Genomic DNA, 19,866 nt, shown 5'->3' with positions numbered 1-19,866 from the left:
TGCGCTCCACTGCCGCCCTGCACACGTATATACACAGTGGCAGGGCGGCAAGCGGTTAATAAAAACCTCTTGATCCTGACAGTTTCTGAACTCTCTCTGGGGCCTTCTTTATTAAGGGTGATCACCAGCAACCAATGCTACATAAGTGTGGTCATCTTCATGTATAAACAACAGGCAGCTGTGCTTTATCCAGTCCACTCCCTGCAGGTTGAGAGCTGGCAATTTAGCAGCTGAAATGAGGACTTCCTGTAACTATAACTGCCACTTTTGCTGGACAGCTTGGCCTGTTCCAGGCAGTAGGAAAAATGTCTCTACTGGCACAACCAAACTACGTTACTAGGGGAAGTCAGAAAAAAAATACTGCTATGTTAATGCTATTTAGACCGCATGATATACAGTATATATATATATATATATCACTTTTTCATTTTGCACATAGATTGAGTTTGAGTTACATTTAGGTTGGATCACAGTAGGTCTCATTGGTCAGCACAGTCAGAACTGCTCTGATACATCTTGGCATCCCTAGGGAAAGAAGAGGAAGAAGACCGGGCTGTGTGGACAGTGAAACTGAAGCACCCATGGACTTAAGTGCAGCAGGGACTGGTATGGGGTGGAGTTGGAAGTTGTAGGATGTTAGCAAACCTTTTCATTTTTCTGAAAAGGTAAACTAATGGTCACCAAACACAATGCAATGTGACCATACAATCTTTGTACAATCAACACTAAATTTACCCAAACTATGTAATAGGCAGTGACGAGCTGTGCATTTCACACCTAAGTCACCAGTGATGTCCAACGTGAATTAATCCAGCATGGGAAAAGCAGGTACATGGAAAATGGCCTGGATTACCTATAAATTAGCAAAATGACTTAAAGTGGCAATGAACTCAAAAGTAAACATTTATTATGTAGCACTACCCCCTTAGGAGTTGCTGAGTTATTTTCAGGCTCCCTGTCATTCTGAACCCTTTTCTGAAAGCCCAACCCCTGCTGACACCACAGGATTCGTTGGACAAGAGTAAATTACCACCAGAAAGTAGACTCAGAATCTGATGGCAAGGCTTAAATCTGAAATAAAAGAGCTCTTTGACCAGAGTAGTCAAAGTCCCTTTAAATGCAGTGAGGATTCTTCTGCGCGCTCAGTGGGGCCCATTTGGTGCACAAGTAGGAAGTGATGTAGATGACAGTTCCTTACAGGAATAAAACAAGGTGAGGAAAAAGAAAGGACAAATAGTTTTCCCTTTAAGTGGCACTGAAAAAAGGGCAAATTAAATATCAAACTGGCAAAAGAACTTTTTTGGCAAAAGGGCAACTCAACTGCAGTAACCAATGGCAATGGTGATCTGGCCTGCACATGTTAACTGAATGCAATGTCCACAACTGTGTGTAGGTAAAGTAGTAGGTATGAAGAGAATGTCAGAGTTTTCTTGCCTAACTGGTATGTGGGACTCTCTCTCACCCAATCAGTAGCTTCCAGCAGGTCCTGGCTGTCTCTCTCTCTGTCAATGGATGGGGGCAAAGCTAGTGGTCAGTGACTTCTCCTTGCCTCTCCTCTCTCTAGTTCTGTGGCCTGGCCGGTTCTCTGGCAGTCAGCACAATTCTCTCTCTCTGCTTGTTCTCTCCAGCTCTCTCCCTTCTCACTTCCTGTCCAGTCTCCTGGGCTTCTGTATATATCTGCCCCGCCCACACGCCAGCTCTTCTGCACACTGTGAGTGCCACAGAATTTGCAGGATGCTGCCATCTAGAGTTAATATCCTGCAGCTGACATTACAGCAAGGGTGTTACAATTACAGGAGTACCTCAGTTTACAGACGCCTCGGTCCACGAATGCCTCGGTCTACGAACGGTCAACATAATTTTCGGTTTAGGAATGAAAATCCATTGAAAATAACCCCTCGGTTTACAATTTTTTTCCGCAATACAAACAGATTAATTGGTTTTCAATGCATTTACCAATTTTTTTTAATCATGTCCCTGTACAGTACTATGCCTTTAAAGTGCACTTTATAAAGAGTTTTGAACAGATAAGACTTTTTTTTACTTTTTTCTGACCTCAGGAATGGATTATTTGGTTTTCAATGCTTTACTAATTATTTTTTAATCATGTCCCTGTACAGTATTTATGCCTTTAAAGTGCACTCTATAAAGAGTTTTGAACAGATAAAATACTTTTTTTTTTACTTTTTCTGACCTCCGGAGTGGATTAATTGGTTTTCAATACATTCCTATGGGAAACTGCGTTTCGGTTTATGAATTTTTCGCAATACGAAAAGTCCAGCAGAAGGCATTAAATTCGTAAACTGAGGTACGCCTGTATATAGCAGCTTAACAATTCTTAGGTGTGATGGCTGCATTTGTTTTCATAATTAGGCTTTCATTTTTAATATTTTCATCTGGTGATCTAGCCAGTAAGTCTGTTGTTTTTCAAAAGCACAAGCTGTCTTGCAGATGTATCAGTTTACAGAGATGAAACAAACCATTTACCAATAAGAGGGGTGCTTACAATGATCAGCTATTATTTAATTATAGAAAACTTTCATATATCCCAGGAGGCTACAGAAGCAGGGACACACAGTGGTCTGCTGTCGTGCCCATTTACATCAAGCTACCTCTGATCTGTCATATTTAGATCTGGAAAAGTAGAAAATGATGCACACTGGATTATACAAGGACAAAAATATGTAGGGCGCTTCTGTGCGAGAAGCACCTCTTGGATATCCTGGTTCTCTGGGCCACCATTCAGGGATATAATAATTATGAGAGGAAGGCTCCTAGAGAGCACCTGAACAGTATTACAAGAGGTAGAAGCAAGTCTCTAGCAGGAATATAAGAAGAAAAGATGGAGCTTCTAAGTGTAGTGACACCAGTACTTATTGAAAAAAGTGGTAAAAACACTCACAAGATAATAGTATGAATCAAGCTCATCATCCTATGCAAAAAAAAAGAAAAAAGCAGGACTCCTGTCATGGCTCTCTTCGTGCTTCGTGCCAACGTGGAATGCATGCAGCGGACATGACTTCATAAGGGGAGGATTGAGAAAATGGCAAGTGATTGACCAACAGCATATTGCACCACATCTGCAATAAAATTATACAAAAAAGGAAGTTATGGGATTTTTGAGGTGCGTAACAATACTAATTTATAAAATGTCTGCAATTACACGGACACCTGGGCCTCTGTTTCAGTATTTGTCTGTCATTGTTTTTACGAATGAAATTGGTAAGCGGAGGCTCATAATTCTCTAGACAATTATGTGGTTTTTTTTCTTCTTTGGAATGTATAATTCTAAATGTTTCAATTTGATGTATATGGTATAATTATGTCTGATAGATTAATGTTTTTGATATAGTTGTAGACTGTACTGTGGATAGCCTGTCTCTTCCCCTGAGGAAGCCCAGGTTGGGCCAAACATGTAGGGAAGTACCATCTATGCACCACAAAAAACAGTCGAGTATGTTGTGATTGTCAAGTTTGATATATCTATCTGTATTTAATGTAACTCTATTGCACTAAATTGGTAAAAAAAAACGTTTAAAAATCAGTTGGTCTATTGTTACGTACCTCCAAAATCCCATAACCACCTTTGTTTGTATAATACATAAGGGGAGGGTTTTAACGTCACTTCTGGTGTGTGCATTCCACGCTGGTCCCGGAAGCCCAGCGGCCATCTTGCCTCTCTCTCATCCATCCTCCCTTCTGCTGCTGGTCAACATATGAGGTCGGAGAAAGATGGACAGGAGGCAGACCATTTTGTGTGCATTGGATGATGAAGCTTGATTCATACTACTTTCTTGTGAGTATTTTTACCGCTTTTTTCCAATAAATACTGGTGTCACTGCACTTAGAAGCACCTTCCTTTCTTCTTATATACTGTCAAGGTCCTTCCTTTCCTCAGACCTTGTGCTGCTCCTTGTGCTGGCATCCATCTTAGGTGTCTGCAAAGCATTGTGGGATCCTTTATGCTTTCAGCCCTCTGCGGCTCCTCCCCCAGGAGGTGGCACTTATCACATATAAGTCTGCTGTTTGTGGCTGTCCTTTGCATTCGTGTCCTGTCTGTTGCACAACAGCAAGCTCCTGTTTAGCTACTCATTGCTTTCCTGGATACCAACTCGGCTTTGGCTAAGACTCCTCCTGGCTTCTGACCCCAGCTCTGGCGACCATTCTTCCTGGCTCCTGATCCTGGCTCTGGCGACCATTCTTCCTGGCTCCTGATCCCGGCTCTGGCGACGATTCTTCCTGGCTCTTGACCCCGGCATTGGCTACGATTTCCGCTCTTGGACTTGCATAGACTCTTGTCTTATTTTTATATTAATAAACCTACCTTTAATTGCACCTCCTTGTGTGTCTGGCTCCTCGCTCCCTGACATATACAGATTGGATTATAAGGTTGCTAGATGGCCCTAGTGTCACCAACTCAAAATCTGATTGGTTAAAGTTTCATTGCCATTTACTGTAAGCTACAGATGCCTGCACTGTTGATTCTGAGGCCTCAAAGAAGATTTCTTTGACCCTGTCAACACATGATGGCTGTCATGGCTGAAATATGATGGAATAAAAGCTCTAACATAAACATATACTACTGGTATCAGCAAAACCAAGAGGACAGCTATAAAAGAAGGTGAATAAACTACTGGGAATAACACATTCATGGGAAAATATATTAAACGTAAGGCAGTGTTTAGGTTGGCAGAGAAGGCCTTGCTGACAGCCCACCGCTGGTAATAGGGGAACCTACTTAGATTATCCAATCAAACTGTATCCCATCAGGAAAGCCCTTTCCCTTTTTATATGAATATATATATATATATATACAGTATATATATATAAAAATCTGCTCCTTGAGACAGGGTAGGACTGATTTGCTCCTTCCTGGCCTTTCTATGGTTCCCGTGCGCCCCCCTTTTTTTCTTCTTTTTTTTCTTTTTTCTCTGCTCTCTCTCCTTTCTCTCCTTTTCTTACTATATGGTGCTACCTGACTTGCTACTCTGTTCTATCACCTTCCTTTTTCTCTTCTTTTTCTTTTGATTAAAAACCGCAGTGGTCAGCGGGTTTTTGCCATTTGTATATACACTGAGTGGTTTTGTATTTTGTCCTGAGATGGTATCCTTCTCAGTCGTATCCTTGAATCCCCACATGTGTATATCGTTCTTGTTTGATGTTTACCTCAGTATTTTATATACATATGTTTATATGGATGCATGACGTGTATTCTGCTGTTCCGTTGTTTTCAAATAAAAATAGAATTTGCAAAAAAAAAACCAAAAACTTATTAATTTTGGATAGAGCAGGGTTTGATTAAATCTTCTGTCAGATACCCATATTGGATAGAGTTTCTATAATTGTTGGATTGAGGGACATAACAGTGAGTAGGAGAAAGTCTTTCCAAAGTCAGACAAATTCATTGGAATAGTTGTCCATAATGGAAGGTTCTTCCTTTTCCTGTGACAACTGTACAATTTTTGAGTCATGACCCAGAACAAGCATTCATATGCAGAGTGCAGACTTTTCTCTAACATTCCTGGTCTACATTTTTCCTTGGTCGTAACTTAGAAAATGTTGATGCCGGTGGGTTAGCTAAACAGCCAGAAAACTGGCATTTTCAAAAAGAGATCAACAGAGGCATCCTTCCAGTTCCAACAATCAGGTTTGCTTGTTAGAAATAGTGAAAGACATTTTTCTGTGTTATCTCAGCATGCATAAGGCACATAATACATACACTGGCCTTTACATGATTAACATTTAAATTGAATACTTCAAAAATATGCAAGCTAGGAGAAATCACTCAGGTGGAAACAATTAATGGTAATATATTTTCAGTTTCACATTGTATTACAGTTAAGAAGATTCCGTGCATTATTAGTATAAACGTAGGCAATGGTGTGAGAAAATAAATCTGCTTCAGCTGAGATCTGATACTGATTTAACAGATTGGGGGATTTAGATATCCAAATGATAATCCTGCTGTCTGCGTTGCTATAATCATTTCTATAGCTGCTATTACTATTTAAAATGATAGTTTGTTTTGTAATAAAGTAATTACAATGTGGCAAAATAAGAATATCTCACTTTCTGGTTATATTGTGTGTAACATTTTTTTTTTTTGGATAAAGTAGGGGATGGTTAAAGTTGAAGTTTAGCTATAAAACATTTTTTTTTACACAATACAACAGGAAGCAAGAGCAAATCTATCCAAAGCAGGGAAGAATTGTAATCAGAACAGGTGTCCCTATTGGAGATATTCCCCCACCTCCTGTTGCTCTGACATATCTAATTTGTGGATTTCCTATCACTTCATCAGTGTGCAATTTACTGCTTTCTACCCTTGTCCATTTTGTTTACAATTCAGCTGTCAGCTTGGGATCTGTCATTCGGCATCAGTCTTCGTTAGCAGCAGACACATTGGTGGGTCAACATACAGTATACCCACCAGCCACTTTATTACTGTTGGAGTACACCTTGCCAGTGCCGGGTTGGACTCCCTTTTGCCTCCAGAACTGCTTTAATCCTTCGTGGCATATATTCAACAAGGCTTTAGAAACATTCCTCAGAGATTTTGGTCCATATTGACATGAGTTACTGTTGTCTTTCTATCATCTCAAACCCGTCTGCCCATTCTCCTCTGACCTCAGTACATACAGTGAGGTCCATAAATATTGGGACATCGACACAATTCTAACATTTTTGCCTCTATACACCACCACAATGGATTTGAAATGAAACGAACAAGAGTGAATGATGTGTGGCATAAACTTCTAATGCTGGGCCAACCCCCCAAATAACCCCTTTTTGGAAATTAGACACCCCAAGCTATTTGCTGAGAGGCATGTTGAATGAATAGAAGAATTTATTTTTTTACCACAAGTTTTTTGAAAATGACAAACAAAAAAAGTTTTTTTTTTTACACAAAATTGTAACTTAAATGATTTGTTGCTCACACATGCCATGGGTATATGTGGAATTACACCCCAAAATATATTCTGCTACTTCTCCTGAGTATGGGGGTACCACATGTGAGAGACATTTTGGCAGTCTAGCCAAGTACAGGACCCCAAAATCCAATAAGCACCTTCAGGCTTTTAAAGGGCTTTATTTCCTCATTACATTTCCTGACTACCTATCACAGTTTTGGAGGCCCTGAAATGCCAGGATAGCACCAAACCCCCCCAAATGACGACTTTTTGGAAAGTAGACACCCCAAAGAATTTGATAAGAATCATAATGAGTATTTTGCAGATCTCGTTTGTTGCCACAAGTTTTTGGAAAATGAAGAAAAAAAACAAAAACATATTTTTCCTTTTCTTTTTTTAATATTTCAAAACCTTGTGAGAAAAAATGAGATCTGCAAAATACTCATCATGCCTCTTTTTAAATTCCTTGGGGTGTCTACTTTCCAAAAAAGGATCATTTGGGGGGGGGGGGTTGGTGCTATCCTGGTATTTCAGGGCCTTCAAAACTATGATAGGTAGTGAAGAAGTGAAATGAGGAAGTTACGCACCTTCAGGCTTTCAAAGTGCTCATTGGATTTCAGGCTCCTGTATGTGGCTAGGCTCCCAAAAAGTCTCACACATGTGGTGTCCCCATACTCGGTAGAAGTAGCAGAATGTATTTTAGGGTGTAATTCCACATATACCAATGGCTTGTATGAGAAATATATAATTTAAATGACAACTTTGTGTAAAAAAAAAAAAAAAAAAAAGTTTTTGTCATTTTCCAGAAACTTGTGAAAAAAAAATTAATCTTGCATGCTAAAAAAAAAAAGCACTGACACTGTACTAATGGCACTGGGCAGGAAGGGGTAACATGAGGAGCGATCAAAGGGTTAACTGTGTGCTGTGTGCTGTTTCACTATGTGCTGTGTCTGTGTGCTTCACTGTAAGCACACTGCTTTGGATGGCTGTGCTTTGGGTGGCACAGCCATCCAAAGCAGTGTAGACGAGCTGATAGGGAGGAGAACTGTTTTATTTACAAACAGTTCTCCTCCCGATTGGAGATGCTCGTCAATCACTGAGCGCCGACGAGTAATCACTGGCCGGGACCCGGTGATTGACAGCAGCTGTGCGGGCCCCCTACCCGGAAATGCGAAATCACGTATATATACGTGATTTTGCGCACCCGTGCTGCCCTGTAGCAGTATTTCTGCTATAGGGCGGTCGTGAAGCGGTTAAAACAAACCTATGTGTACAACCACGATTCAGTAGCTCCTCCAGCCAACAAGGTGGCCTGGTCAATGATTGGTCAGTAAAACAGTAAAGGCTGATACTTTTGAGGTCCCCCTTTTTTAAAGGAGGCTTCCAGATTCCGACAAGCCCCCCCCACCCACAGACCATCACCTGGCAAGACGGTCCTGCTGGCAATGCACCCTCCCTATCTTGATTACATGTGAACTAAATTGTTAAAGAGGAAAGGGACATGCATGCTTGCCCCCTCCTCTCCCCTGGCCAGCTAAATGCTTGGATGCAATGTAATGTGTAAAGTTTGTTATGGATTTTGGGGGGAATACTACATAATGTTCTTCCCATAGCATATCCCCTTACATTAATGCCAGACCTGAAGGATCTGGTATGAATGTCGGGGGGGTATCCATGGTCTTTTTGTTCTTTATTTTTCATCAAGGATAAGGGTTCTGATATGAATGAGTGGAAAGCCCACAATTTTTTTATTTTGCTTTTTCATTCTGGCTGTAGGATGTACTACAGCAAAAGTGACAGATTTGAAAGAAAAAAAATGTTTGCTGGTAAATTTAATTGACCTGCCGGCTTAATTGTTTGTCAAAATATGTAAAAAGGACCCCCAGAAAGGTCCCCCTGTTTTGGGAGTCCCTATGCCAGTATTTAAAAAAAATAGCTGGCATGGAAATGTTATTTACTGGCGATTTAAATAGCATTTTTTACTTTTTTGAATATCAGTTTTGCTGTACCTTAGTACACTTTATATGTTGTATAAATGTGACACTTCACATGCAGGTTGAAGGCATCACCCAGGCATGTTTCTCGAAGGAATTGTGCATTTTTATTATTATGCTTTAAATGTTATTAAAGGAGAAGTTTGGGTTAGTTAAAAAACAAACATAGATACTCACCTCCATTCTGCAGCATGCTGCAGATGACCCCCACTGGCTCTATGCCCGAGAACCGATTGCTCAGCTCTTTCTCAGTTCTGAACAGAGAGAGGTGACCATAATTCACCACTCTCGCTTTGCCTCTCCAGTGATCATTGGAGGGCTGGGCTGTTTAGGGGATGGGCACAATTTGCATTCATTGGCTCTCAGCCGAGCGCTGAGAGCTAGCGTAAGCTGTCAAACAGGCAGCTGGGTGGATCCCAATATATCTGGATCCTTCCAGAGCCTGGAGCAGCTTTGTGACATCAGCTGAAAGTTGTTTTTTTTTTCCAAAAAAAAACGTTTATTGAAAAAGTGCATAATAATACAAAAGAAAAGCAAATGATGGTCATATACAACATTTGGCAGTGCATGTCAAGAGAAAGTAGGAATATTCTTACAAAGAACCACATAAGGAGCATGGATGTGCCAATCCACGACGGGGTAAGTCTGTAATACTCAGGCAGTCTAGTAGTGCGCATGGGAATGTTATCGCATCGGACCTTCTTAGTATGTAATTATCATTATAGCGCCGCAGAAGGAGGCAGGGTAGATGCAGCACAACCGTTGAGGATGAAGCTAGTGTTTTACTGGAGTGATGGTACCTGTAAGTAAGCTTAGATTGTCGTGAGGGTCGCTAATGTAAGCAAGGTAAATATGACAATGGCATGCCTAATGTTCTCTAAAGAAGAACCCAGTGGTTAACTGGGCGAGTAACAAGAAGGTAAGAAGAAAGAAAAGGAGAACAAGAAAAGATAGAAGATAAAAAAAAAAAAAAAACCAACAAAAAAAAACAAAACGGGGGGGGGGGGGGGGAAGGGGGGGGGAGCTGGGTTTGTATTGTCGTCAACACCAAGGGTCTTTTATGGGTGGATTTGAGCAAAAGTCTATTAACCGGGGCCGGTAGGTGGAGATGGAGCCCTGAAAGTGGGGAAGTCGCCTACCGTATGATCTAGAGTGTGGAGTAACATACAATGGAGATTAGTAATCAATCAGGAGTGTTGGTTGGACGGTTCATAAAGGACCGGTACGTAGAAGTAGTTGTAAAGTGATTCCAGCAGGCCCAAACATGGGAGAATTTAGTGGGGGAATCGAGTGCGGTCGCAATCAGTTCTTCCATTTCCGCAATTTTACCCACACGGATCAGCCAATCGCGTATGGAGGGAGGGCGGGTGGAGCCCCAAAGAGTGGGAAGACAGAGTCTGGCTGCGTTGACCATATGCATTGCTAAAGATTTGAGGTATTGTCCCCTGGGCAGAGAGGAGTGATGGAGAAGAAACTGCTCTGGAGAGAAAGCTAGGGACAAGGTGGTCACAGACACTACAAGCCGGTGGACCTCCTGCCAAAATGGTTGGATATTGGGACAAGACCACCAAAGGTGGAGAAAGGATCCATCCGAGGTTCCACATCTCCAACAGCTGTTGGGGACGGAAGGATTAAAACGAGAGATTCTCGACGGAGTTCGGTACCATCTCGAAGCAATTTTATATCCATTTTCCTGCGTCGAGACATTGAGGGAGCATTTATGAGTATGCATAAATATTAGGTCCCAATCGGCGTCCAAAAAGCTGTTTCCCAAGTCTCTGTTCCAAGCACGGCAGGAGGGTAAAGAGTTATAATCCCTACTCTCAACAAGGAGAGGGTAAATCGCCGAAATCAAATGTTTGCGCGGTTCAGCTCTAGAGCATAGGGATTCAAAAGGAGTGAGGGGACGAGTCCAGTTATGGAACAGTTTGTGTGAGAGCAGGAAGTGTCTTATCTGCAGAAAGGCCCAAAAAGGAAAATCTCGACTATCTATGCTATCAAGCAGTTCGCGGAACGATATTACTTTTCCACCGCGAATAAAGTGTTTAACTAAGATCTGGTCATGTGGCCAATGCTCAGATAGGAATGACTTGTGCATGCCTGGGGGGAAGTCAGGATTGAGACGAATGGAGGTTAAGGAATTCGGTGACTCAGAGATAGATACCGTTTTACAGTTCAGGCGGAGAATATTTAAGCTGGGCCCCACTAAAGGGTGGGTGAGGAGCTCTTGAGGTGTATGCTTTGGCAGTAACCATGGAATCGATGTCAGGGGTGAGGGTGAGAAGGCATTTTCTAGGCAGACCCAGTCTTTAGAGGTAGAATGAACATGCCAGTCCACTATTCGCGTAAGGTGGCATGCCCAGTAGTACCGGTGAAGGTCAGGGAGCCCAATTCCACCTCTAAGTTTGGGGAGAGTCAGTTGAGAAAAAGCAATACGTGGACGCTTATGATTCCACAGGAATTGTGTGCAGAATTTTTTACAAGATGTAAAAAAAGCAGCAGGTATGTGGATTGGCAGCGTTTGAAAAAGATAGAGAAGGCGTGGGAGTATGTTCATTTTGATTATAGCTGCCCTTCCAAACCAAGAGAAACAAGGACGATGCCATTTGTGGAGGTCCTCTTGGAGAGAACGTAGAGCGGGAAGGAAGTTTTTTGCATAGAGGTCATCGAGGTTGCGGGTAAGTCGGACGCCGAGATATGGAAGGGAATCCTTTTCCCAACGAAACGGGAAATGAGCTTCACAGAAAGAGACGAGTTCTGGAGGCAGGGATATGTTAAGGGCAAAAGATTTGGAGAAGTTGATTTTAAAGTTTGACAAGAATCGAAAGAGGGCAAATTCCTTTAACAGATTAGGCAAAGTGGTGTGTGGATCAGCAAGAAAGAGAAGGATGTCGTCTGCGTAAGCAGCGAGCTTGTATTCCTTGTCCAATACCCTGATCCCTTTGATGTCAGAGTTCGAGCGGATTTTGCGCAATAGGGGCTCGAGGGATAGGACAAACAAGAGTGGGGAAAGGGGGCAACCCTGACGTGTTCCGTTTCCTAAGTTAAACGAGTCGGACAGATGTCCATTGACCCGGACTCGAGCGGTGGGGCCTGTGTACAGGGTCATGATGAAGTTGAGCATCTTCTCACCCAAACCCAGTGACACCAGAGACGCTTGCAGATAGTCCCATGCAATTCTATCAAAGGCCTTCTCTGCATCCAGGGAAAGGAAAAAACCAGAAGTGTTAGATTTGCACAACCAATGGTGAAGGTTAAGGGCCTTAATGGTATTGTCCCTTGCTTCCCTTCCCGGTATGAATCCAACCTGATCTAAATTGATCAAGGAGGGAAGCAGGGGGAGAAGTCTATTAGCCAAGATCTTCGCAAATAACTTAATGTCTACATTCAGCAGGGAGATGGGTCTGTAGTTGGATACCTGCGTGTTATCTTTATCACCCTTGGGGATAACCGTTATGTGGGCTTCCAAAAGACGATGTTGAGGCAGGGGGGATTTGGAGAAAGTATTAAACGCCAAAAGAAGGGGGGTACCTAAGATATCCAAGAAGGATTTATAATAGGCTGCGGAGAAGCCGTCGGGACCCGGACTCTTACCAGGTTTTGTCTGTTTCAAAGCACACTGCAGCTCATTCAGGGTCAGATCCGCTTCCAGAGAGTTGACCAAGTCTTCCGAGAGAGCCGACGGACCGTGGAGCTGGAGAAATTCAGAAATCAAAGAGGCCCTGGATTCGACAGTAAGCGGCGGTGGGCGTTCAGGAGGAAGGTTATATAAGGATCTATAAAAATGTTCAAAATGGGCAGCAATATCAGGATTAGATGTGGCCATGGTGCCATCGGGACCTCTAATTTTATGTACCGTCATACTGGATCGTTTTTCGCGGAGAGCTCTAGCTAGGAACTTTCCGCTCTTGTTAGCAAATTCATAGTATAGTTTTTGAGAGAGAATGAACCGTTTCTTAACCACCTTCCCCAATTCTGTAAGAAGCTGTGAACGTGTACACGTAAGTTCGGATAGGGTCGACGCAGCCAGAGAACGCTTATGTGCCCTCTCTAATGAATGGATCTTATCTGTGAGGCGTCTCAAACGCTCTTGTCTATCTTTTTTACGCTTCGAAGCAGCTGCTATGAGGACGCCCCGAATGACACACTTATGAGCCTCCCACTGCGTGAGTGGGGAGGTATCAGGGGAGCAATTGAAGGAAAAGTATTCAACCAGATTGGTGCGGATCTCTTGTTCGATAGCAGTGTCAGCAAGAAGGGAGGCGTCTAGGCGCCAATATTTCGAGCGTGTGTAGGTATCTGGGAACCGTAAAGTCATGGTAATGGGATGGTGGTCGGAAAGAACCATCGGTTCTATAGAAGCGGCATGGAGTAGCGGGAGATCTGATTGCGACAGAAAAAGATAGTCTATCCTGGAGTACTTATTATGTGGTGCGGAATAAAATGTGTAATCTTTTACCGTGGGGTAGAGAGTTCTCCATGAATCGTGCAGTTGTAAGTGTTGTAATTGTATGTTTATTTGTTTGAGGGCCTTAAACGGTAAAAAGGAGCTTCCGGAGGAGGAGTCTAGCAGAGGATATAGTGGGACATTCAAATCGCCCCCTAAGATCAGAACACCTGTATGGAAAGCAGATAGGGTGGTAGTTATTGAGCGTGTGAAAGAGACCTGCTTGGTATTAGGGGCGTATACATTAGCAAATGTGACGGGTCTATTGGCGAATGAACCCTTTATGAATAAGTATCTGCCTTCAGGATCAGCAAGGGAGTCTGACATAGTAAAGGGAAGATGTCTAGCGAGTAAAATAGCTACCCCTTTCGGCTTGGCCAGAGGGTTAGTGGCATGGTGGACTATGGGAAAGTGAAAATTAAAAAGCTTGGGAATAGAGTCCTGACGAAAGTGCGTCTCTTGAAGGAAGACAACATCCGCCTTTTGTTTATGCAGATAGGAGAGCAACATGGAGCGCTTTTCGGGTGTGTTCAGACCCCTGGTGTTGAGTGAGAGGATTTTCAGGGACCTTGGTCTCGAAACAGAGGTGAGGGACGGCATGTTTACCAATCAGTGTTTCGAGTGTCCAAAGATGCAGCGCCCCGGGGGGGCAGGGTTGAAGGGAAAGAGAGAGAGAGAGAAAACAAAAAAAAACAAAAAAACAAAACCAAAAAAAAAAAAAAAAAAAAAAAAAAAAAGGGGGGGGGGGGGGCGAAAAGATAGTAAGAGTAAACGGCTAGAGGAAGAGACCTGCTATTCCACGTGAGAGAGGACAAAACACCTGAAAGGAAATAGACAGAAAGAGAGAAAGAGAAAAGAGGAGGAGTACGTATAAGAGAAGGAGACGAACAGTATGAGGCAAGTAAAGAGAAAAAAAGGGGAAAATCGAGATAGTGAAGATAGCCGTAAAAATATTCAGTAATAGCTCGCAGAGCCTACTGTGTTGGGAACGAGGTAGACGACGAAACGAGTGTAGAACCACCGCCGGTCGGAAACCACCATGAAATGTGTAAAAATTTGTTTAAAGGAGTGGGATTTGAAGAAGGAGGAGTCTACAAAGACCCATATTGCAGAAGAAGCCTGAGGTACGATATGCAGCGCAGGGTCCCAGCCCTCACTGTAAAGTAGCAGGGCACATATCAGGGTTTAGAGGCCATAACCATTTGTGAGCCAACAGGTAATTGTGAGACATTTGGCAGGCAAACAAGGGGGAAAAGGCAATATGCGGAATTGTAGGAGGCCAAATGAGTAATACAAGCATCCCCTTACATAAAACATAATATCAACAGGACAACATATGCAATAACAGTTGAAGCAATGCAAAAACAGAAAAAACAGTGTTGAGTCCCAAGCATCGCGCAAAAATGTCTGGGCTACCCCAGGGTCAACGCCAATCATGTCCCATAGAGTAGAAAGGCTAAGTGTCAAAAATCAAAGCAAGGATAAACCATCTACAGCCTCTACGGTGACAACAAGAACGAGCATCACCTCTCACGCACTAGGGAAATCGGGGGAAGTCGCAGTGGTATGGGGGAAGCAGGTCCCGTGGAAGCATTGACAGTGCGGGCAACCCCTGAATCGTACCCTCTTCCGGATCAAGAGACGGGGACCGGCCAGTAAGCAGAGGCACGTCCAGATGGGACAGATGGGACAGCTTAGTAGGAGGCGAGGAGAGGTGATGTTCGCTCGCGAAGACAAAAAAACAAAAGAAAAAAAAAAACAAAAACAAAACAACATCTGTGGAAACCCCTATAAGTCCCACCCTCCTCCCCGCAACCAGCCCCCCCTCCCTCCCATGCCCCCAACACACCCCCAATTGAATCATATACTGTACTAAGTCTGTCAGGGTCTTCTTTGAGGACACCGATTAAGCAGAGTGTGACGGGACGGGCAGCAGAGAAGCAGAGGTCATCTGGATACTTCCACGGAGAAATAGATCTTCTTCCAGTATAGCAAGAGGAGGCTCTGGGGGAACAAAAAGGGCAGGGACAAAGGAATACAGACGACTCAGAGGTCCACATGAGATCGGAGTACGTGTGGGTCTAGCTCAGAGGGCAAGTCAGCGCGAGGTCTGTTGACTGAAACCGGGATGCTGAATGTCGAAAGAGAGGAGAGAGCTGAAGAATAGGTCATCTGTCCAGGAGGAGGAGCCATTCGTATCATGTATAGATCTCTTCTGACCATGGCGTAGAGATGATCAATAGGGGGCTCACAGAAGTCCACCATTCGTTAGTTGCGGAGCATACCTCTGGGGCATTGCGTTCCCTTTAGGATGTCAGATATTGAAATGGAAGTAATGAAGGTCCACTAATCAGTGCGTGAGAGATCGAAGAATCGCCGGGACTCGTGAAGAAATGGTATAGAAACATGAGGATAACAGTAAAACTGCAGGCACCTGTGAGAAAATGCGCTTGAGTGGCAGGAGTAGATGAGGATTAGGTAGGATTAAGTCTCGTGCCGTGACTTTCTATGCGCAGGCGAAGCCGTAGGGCTAGGGGCCGCAGCAGTGCCCCCTGTGGGGTGTCTTGGAGGAGTCGACGGGACTGTCCGACGTCTCCGATGGGAATGTCCTTGCCAATCCATTGCGTTTTCTGTAGATCCTGCATCCAGGACCGGCTGCAGTCCCAAGAGTCCGCACCATTCTGGCAGGGCTATCGGTGGGATGTTCAAGGAGGAACAGAAAGACGGTAGATCTTCGGGGTTTCTCAAGTTAAAGGTGTGGCCACCATCCTGTACTGAAAGGCAGAAGGGAAATCTCCACCTATAGGACAGATTTCGGGAGCGAAGCGCGTCTAGTAATGGACGTAAGGCTCGTTTTTGGCGTAAGGTCATGCTGGATAGGTCCTGGTACAATTGTATTTCCGCCCCTTTGTACATTAGCTGTCTTCTGTCCCTAGCACATCTGAGAACATCCTCCTTGAGCGGGAAGCTGACAATGCAGCATACCACATCCCTGGGTGGGTCTGTGTCACCCCCCCTAGGCCGGATGGCCCTATGTACACGCTCAATGTCAATTGGGGTGGCTGGCGGGCGGCCTAAGAGGTCATTAAAGATGGTAGTTACTGCCTTAGGAATGTCAGTGGCTTCCACGGATTCCGGCATGCCACGGATTCTGATATTGTGTCTACGGCCACGGTTGTCTAAATCCTCAATATGCTTGTAAAAATCCCGGATAGTCGAGGTGTGCGACTCTGACTGTCGCTGTAAATATACTATGGCAGTCTTATTTTGTCTAGCGGCCATCTCTACTTGATCCACTCTGGACCCCATAGCGCGGATATCCTCGCGCAGGTCGTTAAGGGCAGTGGTTAGTGTAGTGGTTAGTGTGACCTTAATGTCAGCAGCCACAGCTTGCAAGTCCCTTAATGAGAGGGACTGTGTGGCAGAGGAGATATCATGATGTGGCACTGTGTCCTGGCCAGCGTGTGTCTCAGTGCAGGGAGAGCAGCCTGTGTCCTCGGCTGCAGAGGGAGGGGGAGAGGGGGACTGAGAGAGAGAGGGAGAAGGCTGCGGCCCTGCTCTCTGCTGGTGGGAGCTGAACAGCTCCTTTATGTGCCTCCCAGTGGTGCTAGGGCCCCTCGGGGACCGGGACCGCGCGCCGGAGGACACCCTGTCGGGTTTCCCCATAGTGAAGGGGCACTGTCTCACCCGACTCCTCTGTGCGGCGTGGTGGATCGATCCGGCCGGCGGGAGCTCCGGATTCAAGCGGCCATGCTCGTCGGCGTCAAGCCACGCCCCCCCGAAAGTTGTTTTTTAGCTGACCCTACTATCTGATTCTGGGTCACAAGAGAGGCAAAAGTAAGTGCACTCCTGTGACCCAAAAGTGAAGTATGGGCAAGAAAAGCTTTGGTCATACTTCCATACTTCTCTTTTAAAATCACTTCTCCTCGGGGCAGTGCCCAGCCCTCCATATCATTTGTTGGCAATATCTTGCATAAGCCTAGATTTGAAAATGGTCAGAAATGATTTTAAAGATTCAGCTCCCATTGACTTCAGTGGGTTTCAGATGATCTTCAGAACTTAAAACAGTGAGCTGTTAAGAGAATGTTCATGAACTGAACCTACAGTAGGTACCTGTGGCTCAGTCCTAATAATCAGCAAAAACTGATATAAAAGAACTTGGAAAAACCAAAGAAATAATGCTGTTTGGTATCCAGTTATACAACATGAGATTTTGTTGTCATCATTGTTTCATGGCCATGTAGGTCCCTCTCTCAAGGTAACATAGTGATGGATCTCTAGGGAAGCAAAAGAAAGGTAAATATGTACAGTAGGGATGCGCCAAATGTACCTGGGCTTGGTTTGAGGCAGGATTGAGTAAAGCTTGGGTGCTAAATACAAGCCCTGTTGAGGTCAATAGAAGCCATATGTTAAAAAACAACAATTGCCATTTTCTAGGCTAAAAGGCAAAGGATTGTCAAACAAATGGGGCTGGGCACAGCAAAAACTATTTTAAAAAAATTCAATTTGGCGGGGAGCAACAATTTCAGTATTGCTTTAAAGGCTAAATTAACAAAGCAAAATTCCTTTAAACAACTTGAGGGATGCACTAGACCTGCTTGGAAGTGAGACATCTGTACAGTGCAGGGGCGAACTGACAACTCATGGGGCACCTGGGCAATAGGGGATCATGGGGCCCCTGTGTCCTCGCCCAAACTCAAAAAAGCCTATGAAAAAGGAACCAGGGGCATCTCATGGGCCCCCTACTGACCCCAGGCCCTCAGGCAGTGCCCGAGTTTCCAAATGGTCAGTCCGCCCCTGGTACAGTGTATGTAGTATAATGTACTGTAGCAAAACGTACATTTAAAAAGAAAAAAAAACAGTTTAAATTGCTGGTAAAAGACAGCTTTGGCCGGCTTACTACTGTTTTTAAACAAATAGCTGGGGATTCCCTTCATCTATACCAGATCCCCACACTTATCCTGGATGTGGGTCTAGTATAGGTATTAATAATAGACACTACTATAAAAACAAGAAAAAAAATGTAGATTCCCCCCCCCCCAAAAAAAAAAGAAACATACCAGGCTCTTATCCGATCGTGCATTCTGGCTGGCCAAAAAAGGAGGATTTACCCCTCTCCTGAACCATGTCATGCCAGAAGGGGGTACCAACTGGAACCACCCTTCCCCCAGTAAAGCAAGGCACCTTGTTCCAATGTTTAGGAATACAAGGTCCTCTTCCCCACAATCCTGACCAGGTGGTTTTGAGAGCTCTGAGGTAGGGGGTCTAATCAAAATCTAGAACCCCTCTTTAACTACAAGGTGGCCCCAAAGTCATACCCTATAAAAATACGTAAGGGTTACATAATTCCTCTCTTCATTAACAAAAAAGTGTAAAGTGTAAATAAAGACACACAGTCACAATGAACAACACCCGACACCTACCAAATGAAAATATTTCTGAATGACTGACACCATCTGACATATCCCGACACCCTGCTACTAAAAGTTAAGGAAGAGCTGAGGACTCCAGGGGTGATGTTATTGGCAAATTTTGCATTGGACATATTTGGACAATGATGTCAAAGCTTTCCTGGTCCCTTTGTTTACATGGAAGGGCATTCCTGGCCCGTAAAAGAACAGGTCTGGATGACATCACAAGTTGCACATCACTTGTCAACATTTGCTGCTCCCTTAGTAACCATTATTGGAAAAATAAATTTTTTTAAATATATTCTTCAGATTTTTTTAACATATAAAAAAGTCATTTTACATATATTTGTAAATGCATTCCAAAAATGTAGATTTGTATTTTTAAAGACATACAGTATATTTGAAATGTATTTTTAAAAATATTTTTCATATATTTTGTAAAAAAACGCCTTTCAACATAAAGCATATATATATATTTATTGAAATATATTTTGAAATATATTGAATATGGCCAAAATTGTAGCATTTCAAATATATGTCAATATATTTGGGAAGAATATTTTTAAAATATATTTCAGATATATTTTTCTTTCATATGGGAGCAGGGAAAACATGCAAATTCCAAGTAGGTAGTGCTGTGGTTTGGATTTGAACCAATGACCCTCATGCTGCTAGGCGGAAGTGCAAACCACTTAGCCACTGCACTGCCCATATAGGCCCTAAAGAGTCTATTGTTTTCATAAATTGTAGACCTCACCCACTAATTTGATCTGACTGCATCATTGTGACATTGAAGCAAATCACAAGGTTAGAGCATGCAGCAGAGACAAATCTATGATGGATATTTGAGAACACCAGCAAATAACTGAACAGATACCAAGATGTACATGACACCATTGCGAGACAGTATCTCCATCCAAGATTATATGCTGCCAGAGATGTGCACGACAGAAAGATTTGTTTCGTTTCGGATTTGTTTTTAAGTTAATAATTCCATTTTGTCATATTTGTAATGTTAGAATGATTTTGGAAGATGGTTATTTATTTATTTCAGGTACTTATATAGCGCTGTCAATTTATGCAGCACTTTACATATATATTGT

Source organism: Staurois parvus, unplaced genomic scaffold (assembly GCF_062004578.1).
Source record: "Staurois parvus isolate SC_StPar_1 unplaced genomic scaffold, SC_StPar_1.0 ptg000209l, whole genome shotgun sequence".
NCBI lineage: Eukaryota > Metazoa > Chordata > Amphibia > Anura > Ranidae > Staurois > Staurois parvus.
Note: the sequence above shows the minus strand (reverse complement) of the source record.